The 9,215-nt window shown below is 48.8% G+C and overlaps 1 long non-coding RNA gene across 1 annotated transcript in view; it reads left to right on the top strand.

Annotated features, from left to right (window-relative positions):
- The window catches only part of LOC129586638 (uncharacterized), a 31,607-nt gene extending 22,837 nt beyond the window's left edge, over nt 1-8,770 (top strand). The window contains exons 3-4 of the long non-coding RNA XR_008690162.1: nt 4,318-4,560; nt 8,438-8,770. This is a non-coding gene — a long non-coding RNA (uncharacterized LOC129586638). The remainder of the gene's footprint in view (nt 1-4,317; nt 4,561-8,437) is intronic.
- The last annotated feature ends 445 nt before the right edge of the window (nt 8,771-9,215 follow it).

Consider the following 9,215-nt stretch of genomic DNA (forward strand, 5'->3'; position numbering starts at 1 on the left):
TATACCTATGGAATACAACCAGATCCTGGAAAACATCAACAAAGCCATGGTTGACCAGGTGGCCAAACAGCTGATGGAAGGTGGATTGCTGGATGCCATAAAAGGCCAATATCAGCCAGCGCCGTCGGCACCGCTACCGCGGAAGCCAGATGACTTACGTCATCAGATTCAGAGCCGCAACCAGGGCCAACCTGGCCGCCAAAGTCGTGGCCAGCCCGAGGAGCGCCAAACGCGCACATCACCCGGAAAACGGAGCGAGGCGGAGTCCAGCCTGGTTGTCGCTCAGACCACCAAGCGACTAGACAGAAATGTCAGCTCGGTGGCCCATAACATCAGCATCCAGATCCCGATGGAGACAGAGTCCGCACCGCCGTCATCGGACCCACCGGCCCGACAAGACGCAAGCGTTAGTGCTACGGACTTTGATCCTTATAAATATGCCGAGGACCAAGGCATCAATATCCGACCACTTCCCCACCGGGAGGTGACGGATTACATTATGAGAGCCATCCCATACCCCAGGGACAGATGGGCTCAAGTCAACGCCATGGTCCAAAACCTGCAAACTTTCGTCACCCGGTCCGGACTCGAAACGGAAATGCAGAAAAAGGAGTGGCCCCGTGACTTCAGCATGGCGGAACACACCGAAAATCGTGAGGGCTACCCTATGGTCCGTGATAATGCTCTATCGAGCATTACGGACGTGAACTTACTCGGACAGCCCATCACTAGACCGGACTGGAATGACCTGTGCCAACTGCACATTAAGGACGACCAACTTGATGTCGTCAAATACCTGGCCCAGTTCGTCCTACCGGACGCGAACGCCAGCTTCATAATGGCAGCCACCAGAGCTGCTATGGAAATTCCATGCAAACCGGTTGACCATAAGGATAACCCAGAAGTGCACGCTTACTCCTATAACGGCATGATGATACGCATCTTTGCCGCCAGACTTGGACACCTACGGTGCCACTGGGAACTCGAAGTTGCCTACCGGCAGGGGAAAATCATTCCCCGATTACTGACCCAAGTGGCCCTTCTCGGAAACCAGATCCACGAGGTCGAAGCGGGAGTCAAAATTCAGAGCGCCCTGAACGTTTATAGGAGCCGCGCCAAAGATTACCGCTATCGACAGCCAACGGACTTCGACGACGGTGCGGAAGCGTTCGTTAATCGAACGGCAACACGGAAACTTCCAACGAAGTTTCGTACTCAGCGATCCTCAACAGCATCGTCCGCACACGTCCAGACTCAGGCCGCACACTCTGGCCAAGAAGCTCAGCCGACCAGCGCCTCCAGCCAACCACGGGACAACCAGACCGAACAGGAACTGGCGGCCATGGAGGAAAGCGTCGTCGACCCGCTCAACCCTGGGCCAGGCGACGGCGACCAAGCCGGACAGGGAGGGCAGGAATAAGCTAACAGCCATTCCTGCATGTCGGCCCTAGAAGTGGACCGGCATCGGCTGGATCGGACTCGAACACCATGATGGGTACAATCTAACGGTTGTAGCCCTCGCCCAACAAACGTGGCTTACGGCCATGTATTGTCTACCTTACCGGACCTAAATCCCTGGATCTTAACCGGATTCCCCGGATTGGCTCTGGCTTAGCGGCTGGGACCATGAATTTGGCTCGGCCATCCCAGACCATCCGACGGAGTCCACCGGACCGAACTTGGCGCGAGCTAAGTTCCCCGGCATGGAAAGGATCCAGCGCCCAGAAGGCGGCGACGGCCCGCATCGAAGTTGCGACAAACCGTGGATCAGCCTGGCCCGCATAGAAATTGCGACAAGCCACGGCCAAGGCCTGGCCCATAGAAATTGGACCAGGCCCACTATGTGTCCAACGGACCATATGTGGCTCATGAGTCTAGTTGCCGTACTAGGCAACTGGGACAAATGAGTTGTGGGAGCCACATAGAAGTTGTGGTACGCCCACTTTGCATGCCATGTCCAACATCCTCACCATGGACCGCCCAGAGGCTCATCCAACAGATGCACCGCCCCGAGGCCAAACGAGGATGTCCCTAGTCAGAAGACCAACTCCTTTGTGGTAAACGCCTACCGGCGCCCACAACTTAATTTTTGGAGTTTGGCCAGGCCAATCTGATGTTTTCGTCAGAAGCCACTTAATTTTGTTATGGCCACGGTCTCAGGGAAATCGCCTATCCGACACGGTAACTTATCGGACATGGTTGCCACTTTGGCCCGTCCAACGACGTGGCCCACCAAAAATCGACTAAGTCTTTTGGCCCGTCCAACGACGTGGCCCACCAAAAATCGACTAAGTCCACATCCGAGGGCCAAACCTGGCCATACAGGACCCCAAAGTCCCACACCAGCCGGAGGTGAGCCATATCACAATGGGACCTCGTATCCCGGCCTAGAGCATGTCAGAGACCGAGTTTGGACCGCCCTAACGGGTTTGGTCCATCACACCACCTCGGTCCTGGGACTTAGAAAATTTTTCCATTGTGGCCCTCCTGGACTTAGAAGATTTTTGGCCCGAGGCGCATGACCAAACCAGCATGCAGGGCCAAACCCGACCAAAATGGACCACCTCAACGGGACTGGTCCAAAGCACCAATTTTGGCCACCGAGAAGGAATCCGACAGGACTCCCACTCCCGCCATACCTGGGACAACCCTAACGGGTCAGGTCCAACAGAGGCATCCCGGACCAAAGCATGGCCATCCTAACGGAATTGGTCCAAGCACATTAATTTGGTCACAAAGGCACCTCTCCTGTCCAGAGGCATCACTCTGGCCCATCATGGACCGCCCAACCGGGCTTGGTCCACCATACATTAACAAGGAAGGGGACAACTTGTCCTTGCGCATGCAACCGTGCCTTCCATATACCGCACCGCTGGATTTACTCCATTGGACCCCTGTGGACATCTCTGGGAACCGTCGCCCCGGATTCACAGGACCAGACCAATCCTACCGGATAAAGCGGACCGTTGACTAGGACCCCTGTGGACTCAAATGGCCCTGTGGTAAACCTAGTCGGAATAAGCCATTTTTCGTCTAGTTTTTTAACCATACCTGGTTTTTCTAGACTTATTAACCAAAGAAATTGATGTTTTTATTTAGCCATTAACCAAAGGAATTGGCTTTGGGATCTCTAACTATGATCTTTACTCTAATTCTCACTGAAATTGTGATTTTTCTATTTCGATGTTTAACCAATGAGCCTTATAAACCTTTATTTTTTTACTTGTTCGACCAAAGCAAGCCTTCAACCACACTGGAACCCCCAGCAACCAGAGTGCACTCCAGATTTCGGCCGTTCGGTGCACTGCACCGCGGGTCTGGAGCGACCGACCCTACCGGGTTTAGAGACAAAGTGGCATCCGGCCCTACCGGGTATCGGATCCTGGCACCCTACCGGGTTGGCCAGGGGCAGAGTCGGAAGGTGCTCGCAGGAGCTCCCACTCCCGCCCAGAGGCATGTCAGAGACCGCACACTCGAGGCGGTAGACACCTCTTGTGGCTTTGCTCTGTCGCCCGCCCGCGCACGGCTACTCCATTCGTGCCGCGCTATTACGCTGCTCACTCAGCGTATACTTTGTCTACGCTGACCAATCAGCGCATTTCTGCACTCTTGGGGGCGTAGCCCAGCGCCTACGAGCGATACCATGCTTTACGGCATCAGCTGTTGCATACCTGCAGCACGCTGCATCATTACATTTTTACTGACTTGCGCGCTCGCAGCTACTTTTCACAGCATACGCCGCATTGGCATTTCTGTGTTTGTTTGTGGTTGCTTTATTGTTATCACAATAAAGGGATATTTGCCCCATATTTTCGCTCTGCTTCCGTGTCCCATCTGACAGGCACATTAGATGAACGCTTATCTCCGTTCCAATACACGGAACAAGGGCAGATACGAGGAAAATTCAGACAGTAGGAGTGAGGAAAGGTCACGGCGACGATTTGGTTGCAGCTGATTAGAACCAGCGCAGAGGCCATACGTATTGGTACAATAGCACTCGCGTTGTATCGAAACAGCAATCGAAAAGTATCGAAACAGCAATGTATCGAAATAGCGATCAATAAAATCAATACTGTGCAGTGTGAATCGGCTCACAACATAAATGCATAATGCACCGTCAATCACAGTTTCATTATTAAATTCCCAACCATTTTGCCGGCGATATACGAGATTCAGTTATACTCACAAAATTCTGAAAACGAGGAGCATTATATTTTACGATTTAAAAATAGCTTTGGTCAAGAGTCACCATGACAGTTATTGTAGCAACAACCGCGTTGCTTATATTATTTGTTGTTATTAAGCCTGCTTGTGCAGCCACGACAAAGTGTCCCTGCCGGACGTCCAATCCCACCTTGGCTGCCGGAGATTCTTCTCCGGCCACGGAAATTACACTTCTGGATGACACCGCAGAGGAGAAGGGGAGTCTGAACGATGCCGGAGGGGCATCCGATCAAGGAAAAACAACTGGAAACGAAGAAAAGCGGACGTACACACTGGCCGAGGTCGGTGCCTTTGTTGTTGTGGCATTCGCTTTTGGCTGCGCAATCACCGGCTTGGGTTAGTAACAGCAAATATGCGAACAGTAATATTAATCATTATTACTATCCTAGTACCCTAATTGATAGCCGATTACGATTAACTTAACGAGAGAGACTAAAACAGGATAAGCGCACAGCGGCATAACTGCTTAATTTGTGCGTGATGGGCGAACTGTGGGAGCTCGAATCGTCACAACTTGCAGCTTTGTCAAACAATTTTCACTGAAAAAATATACGGGTCGTGTAAAAAAAAAACTGTCATTATTTACTACAAATATACAGATCGATATAACTATTTTAGTATCCGTAAAATATAAAGTTGAACGTTGAAACAGGATGCACTGAAAAATAATACTTTAGAGTTTTTCTAAAAGAATTTCAAAAAATCGATTTTTACTGAAATAAAAATAGGAAATTTTAAACAGGCCTTAATTCTTAAAGTTTAAAATACGGTAAAAATTTGTTGGCAGTAAGGGTTTTTCAATACACTGGTCATGCTCATACTAAAATTTTATTGTTGTTAAATTTGTGTATTAACTAATGATTTCTTCTTTATATTATCAAGATTCAGATCTATATTGCCACGAATGGGATACACCAGAGCCGGCAAACCAGAAAAGACTGACCAAAACCAATATTATATTCTGAAAGCCCGTAGTCGAAAACCCGGCCAGATGGTATTCATTTCTTTTAAAACCTCTCCCGCTTCGAGCGCCACAGCGGAAGAGGTTTGACTACCTTCACCAAATGTAACTAAATTATTATAATAATAATTATCATCGTGGTATTTTTAACCAGGCAATGTTGCCACGTAAACCAAATAAAATATAGTTAAAAAATGAAAGTATGAAAATACTTTCATACTTTCATTTTCACTAATTAAATACTTTCATACTTTCACTAATTAAAAATATCAGAATCAATTTAATTAGCAGACCGTTGGGCGTTGGCGTTATTGCAACAAGAACGACTACATATCCAACGTTGTCATCGAGGACCATTCTAAACCAGTGCCGGCCAAGCAGCGACAGACAGAACTACCGCCACTGTTCAGTGCACAAGCCCGTTAGTTGACCGAAATACCACTACATTCTAGTTAAAATAGCCCGCTAAGCCAGTGGCCGAACTGCCACTATGGATAGCTATGTGAGCGGTTGACCGAGCTGTCATTACTGTCCGATGCCGAGTGACCGAGTGACCGAGTGACCGAGCTGTCACTACTTTTCAGTGTAAAAAGCCCGTTAGGGAACGAGTGACCGAGTTACCACTACTGTCCGGTGCACAGAGCCCGGTAGGAGAGCGGGTGACCGCGCTGTCACTAATGTCCGGCGCAGAAAGTCCGCTAGGTCCACTACATTCTAGTTAAAATAGCCCGCTAAGCCAGCCCAAATACCACTACATTCTAGTTAAAATAGCCCGCTAAGCCAGTGGCCGAACTGCCACTATGGATAGCTATGTGAGCGGTTGACCGAGCTGTCATTACTGTCCGATGCCGAGTGACCGAGTGACCGAGTTACCACTACTGTCCGGTTCACGGAGCCCGTTAGGTGAGCGGGTGACCGCGCTGTCACTAATGTCCGGCGCAGAAAGTCCGCTAGGTCAGCGGGTGACCGGGCTACCACTGCTGTCCGGCGCAGAAAGCCCGGGAGGTGAGCGGGTGACCAAGCTGTCACCACTGTCCAGTGTACAAAGCCCGTTAGGGAACGCGTGACCGAGTTACCACTACTGTCCGGTGCACGGAGCCCGTTAGGTGAGCGGGTGACCGCGCTGTGACTATTGTCCGGCGCAGAAAGTCCGCTAGGTCAGCGGGTGACCGGGCTACCACTGCAGTCCGGCGAAAAGAGCCCGTTCGGTGATAGAGTGCTGAGCTGCCACTATTGTCCGTGCACAGATCCCGGAAGGTAAGCGGGTGACCGAGCTGTTGCTACTGTCCAGTGTACAAAGTCCGTTAGGTGAGCGAGTGACCGAGCAACCACTACTGTCCGGCGCAGAAAGCCCGGGAGGTGAGCGGGTGACCGAGCTGTCACCACTGTCCAGTGTACAAAGCCCGTCAGGGAACGAGTGACCGATTTACCACTACTGTCCGGTGCACGGAGCCCGTTAGGTGAGCGGGTGACCGCGCTGTGACTATTGTCCGGCGCAGAAAGTCCGCTAGGTCAGCGGGTGACCGGGCTACCACTGCAGTCCGGCCAAAAGAGCCCGTTCGGTGATAGAGTGCTGAGCTGCCACTATTGTCCGTGCACAGATCCCGGAAGGTAAGCGGGTGACCGAGCTGTTGCTACTGTCCAGTGTACAAAGTCCGTTAGGTGAGCGAGTGACCGAGCAGCCACTACTGTCCGGCGCAGAAAGCCCCACCAGTCCACCACTACAGTCCAGTTTACAGAGCCAAAAGATACGAATAAAAACGATTAAAATAAAAATTCGAACAGACCAGTCGTAGAACTCAAGAAACGGGAAGCGAAGCCGAGATGAAACAAGTGACCGAGCTACCACTACTGTCCGTGCACAGAGCCCGGGAGGTGATACGAGTGACCGAGCTTTCACTACTGCCAGTGTACAAAGTCCGTTAGGTGAGCGGGTGATCGAGCTAACACTGCTGTCCGGCGCAGAAAGCCCGGGAGGTGAGCGGGTGACCGAGCTGTCAGTGGCGGCTGTCACTACTGTGCAGTGTACAAAGTCCGTTAGGTGAGCGGGTGACCGAGCTACCACTGCTGTCCGGCGCAGAAAGCCCGGGTGGTGAGCGGGTGACCGAGCTGTCATTATTGTACAGTGTACATGAGTGACCGAGCTACCACTACTGTCCGGCGAACGGAACCGGTTAGCTAAGCAAGTAATCGAGCCACCACTACTGACCGGACATACACCGCTGGGCACACACCAACTTCCAGTGAAAAGAGCCAGTGAAGTGATGAGTTACCGAACTAGTGATCTAGTGCACTATCACTGTTTCGAATTTCACACCTTATAGACTGATATTTCGGCTTTCTTTTCGGGTAGGGGATATCATAAATTATCTGTATGTACAGCGAAAGGGAATGGTTTCAAGGTCGAGAGAATCATGAACTGATTTTCATAGAAAATTCGTGTTTGCCCTATTGCATGTACCGATCATGTTTCGACGAATACACTGATGTTAATCTAATAAATATTCATTCAAATTCAAATAAAATGGCCATGGACCACAAGAAACGCTGAGGCGAAGCCGAGGCTGTTTCTTGTACATATTATCACTTTGCCAATGTAGAATTAGGTAAATTCGGGAACAGAATCCACACTCCATACGCCGATTACGCTACTGCAGTACCGGTTAAAGTATACGAGGATACACGCAGTCAAACCGACAGCAAATTTTTTCAGCCAGACCAACCGACAACCGTGCATATAGTGCAAGCAACTGCCAGCCATCCACGGACGACTGTCGCCTTTACCACGCATACTGTGCAAACGATACCTCCTTTCCACGGGTGGCTGTTGTGTGAAACAATAATCTGCTTGTGTGCATGGTTGTCGGTTGGTCTCGCTGAAAAAATTTACTGTCCGGAAGAAAGCGTTTCTTTATACATTCCTGCATGCATTAGTTTGAATCACAGTTTAAGTGGCAGTAAGACAGAAAGATTAAGTTCAATCCAGAACTAAAAAAGTAATTAACATTTTTTTGTTGCCAGCTTGCTTTCTTTGCTGGACGAAAAAATTGGATTAAGTAATATTTTTTCGTTTTTCACTACAGTACCTCCTACTATTTACCTCGGTAATTTACAGAGCTCTGTAGTCCTGAAACGCAATTTCCCACTGTTAGCTGATACGATCCTTCTTGTAACAACAGATAAATTTGGAGAAATCTCATTTTTGATCTGCTTACTATGGTATGTAACCTGTTTTTAATGGTTTCCTTCTAGTTGTGGCGTGTTGTATCCGTCGCCATAAAAAGAAAAGGCGACTGCATCCAGACGCACGTCAACCAGCAGCAAATCGAATGCGCATGAAAGGAATTCCAACGGACGTGTAAAAGAAATGAATGTTTTTCTTCTCCAATATGGAAGTAGCCAGTTTTTAATTAATTATGCCTAACTGACTTTTTGTCGCAAATAACAGCAACAACAGAAAATAATTATCAATTGTATTTGCTAAATTATTCATTATTATAATAATTAATAGATGACTGGTAAATCATAATCCCTACAATTTAACTCATAATACCAATAGTTTTGGAAGACAGATAGACCGCATATGCAAAGTGTGTTGTACTAATTATGTACCGTATAAGCTAATAATAAATATTTTATCTGTGTATTTATGGTGTAACTTCTTGTCACTACGCGTCAAACTCATTCTTTAAGCTGTTGTTCGACCTGATCCCACACCTCAAGAAAATTTCAGGCTAAATTAAACCATTCTTGTATCACGGTTTTTTCGTGCCTCCCCGCATAGCTCTTCCGGAAATGTGATAATCGGCTATGGCGTATGCAGTGAGTAAGTGCCGTACTTTCGTCGTGATCGCCGTTGGAGATCGGTAACTACCTCTGTGGTGCTCTTTCGGATTTTTCATTCATTTGCGCAGGCGGCTCCATGTACAATAGAATCAATACTGATATTAAAATAATGAAATATCAATCAATACTGACCTGAAATGAATAATTATATGAAATTAACGCTCATATTCTTTATAACCGGTAC

This window comes from Paramacrobiotus metropolitanus, unplaced genomic scaffold, assembly GCF_019649055.1.
Source record: "Paramacrobiotus metropolitanus isolate TYO unplaced genomic scaffold, Prichtersi_v1.0 Parri_scaffold0000021, whole genome shotgun sequence".
Lineage (NCBI taxonomy): Eukaryota > Metazoa > Tardigrada > Eutardigrada > Parachela > Macrobiotidae > Paramacrobiotus > Paramacrobiotus metropolitanus.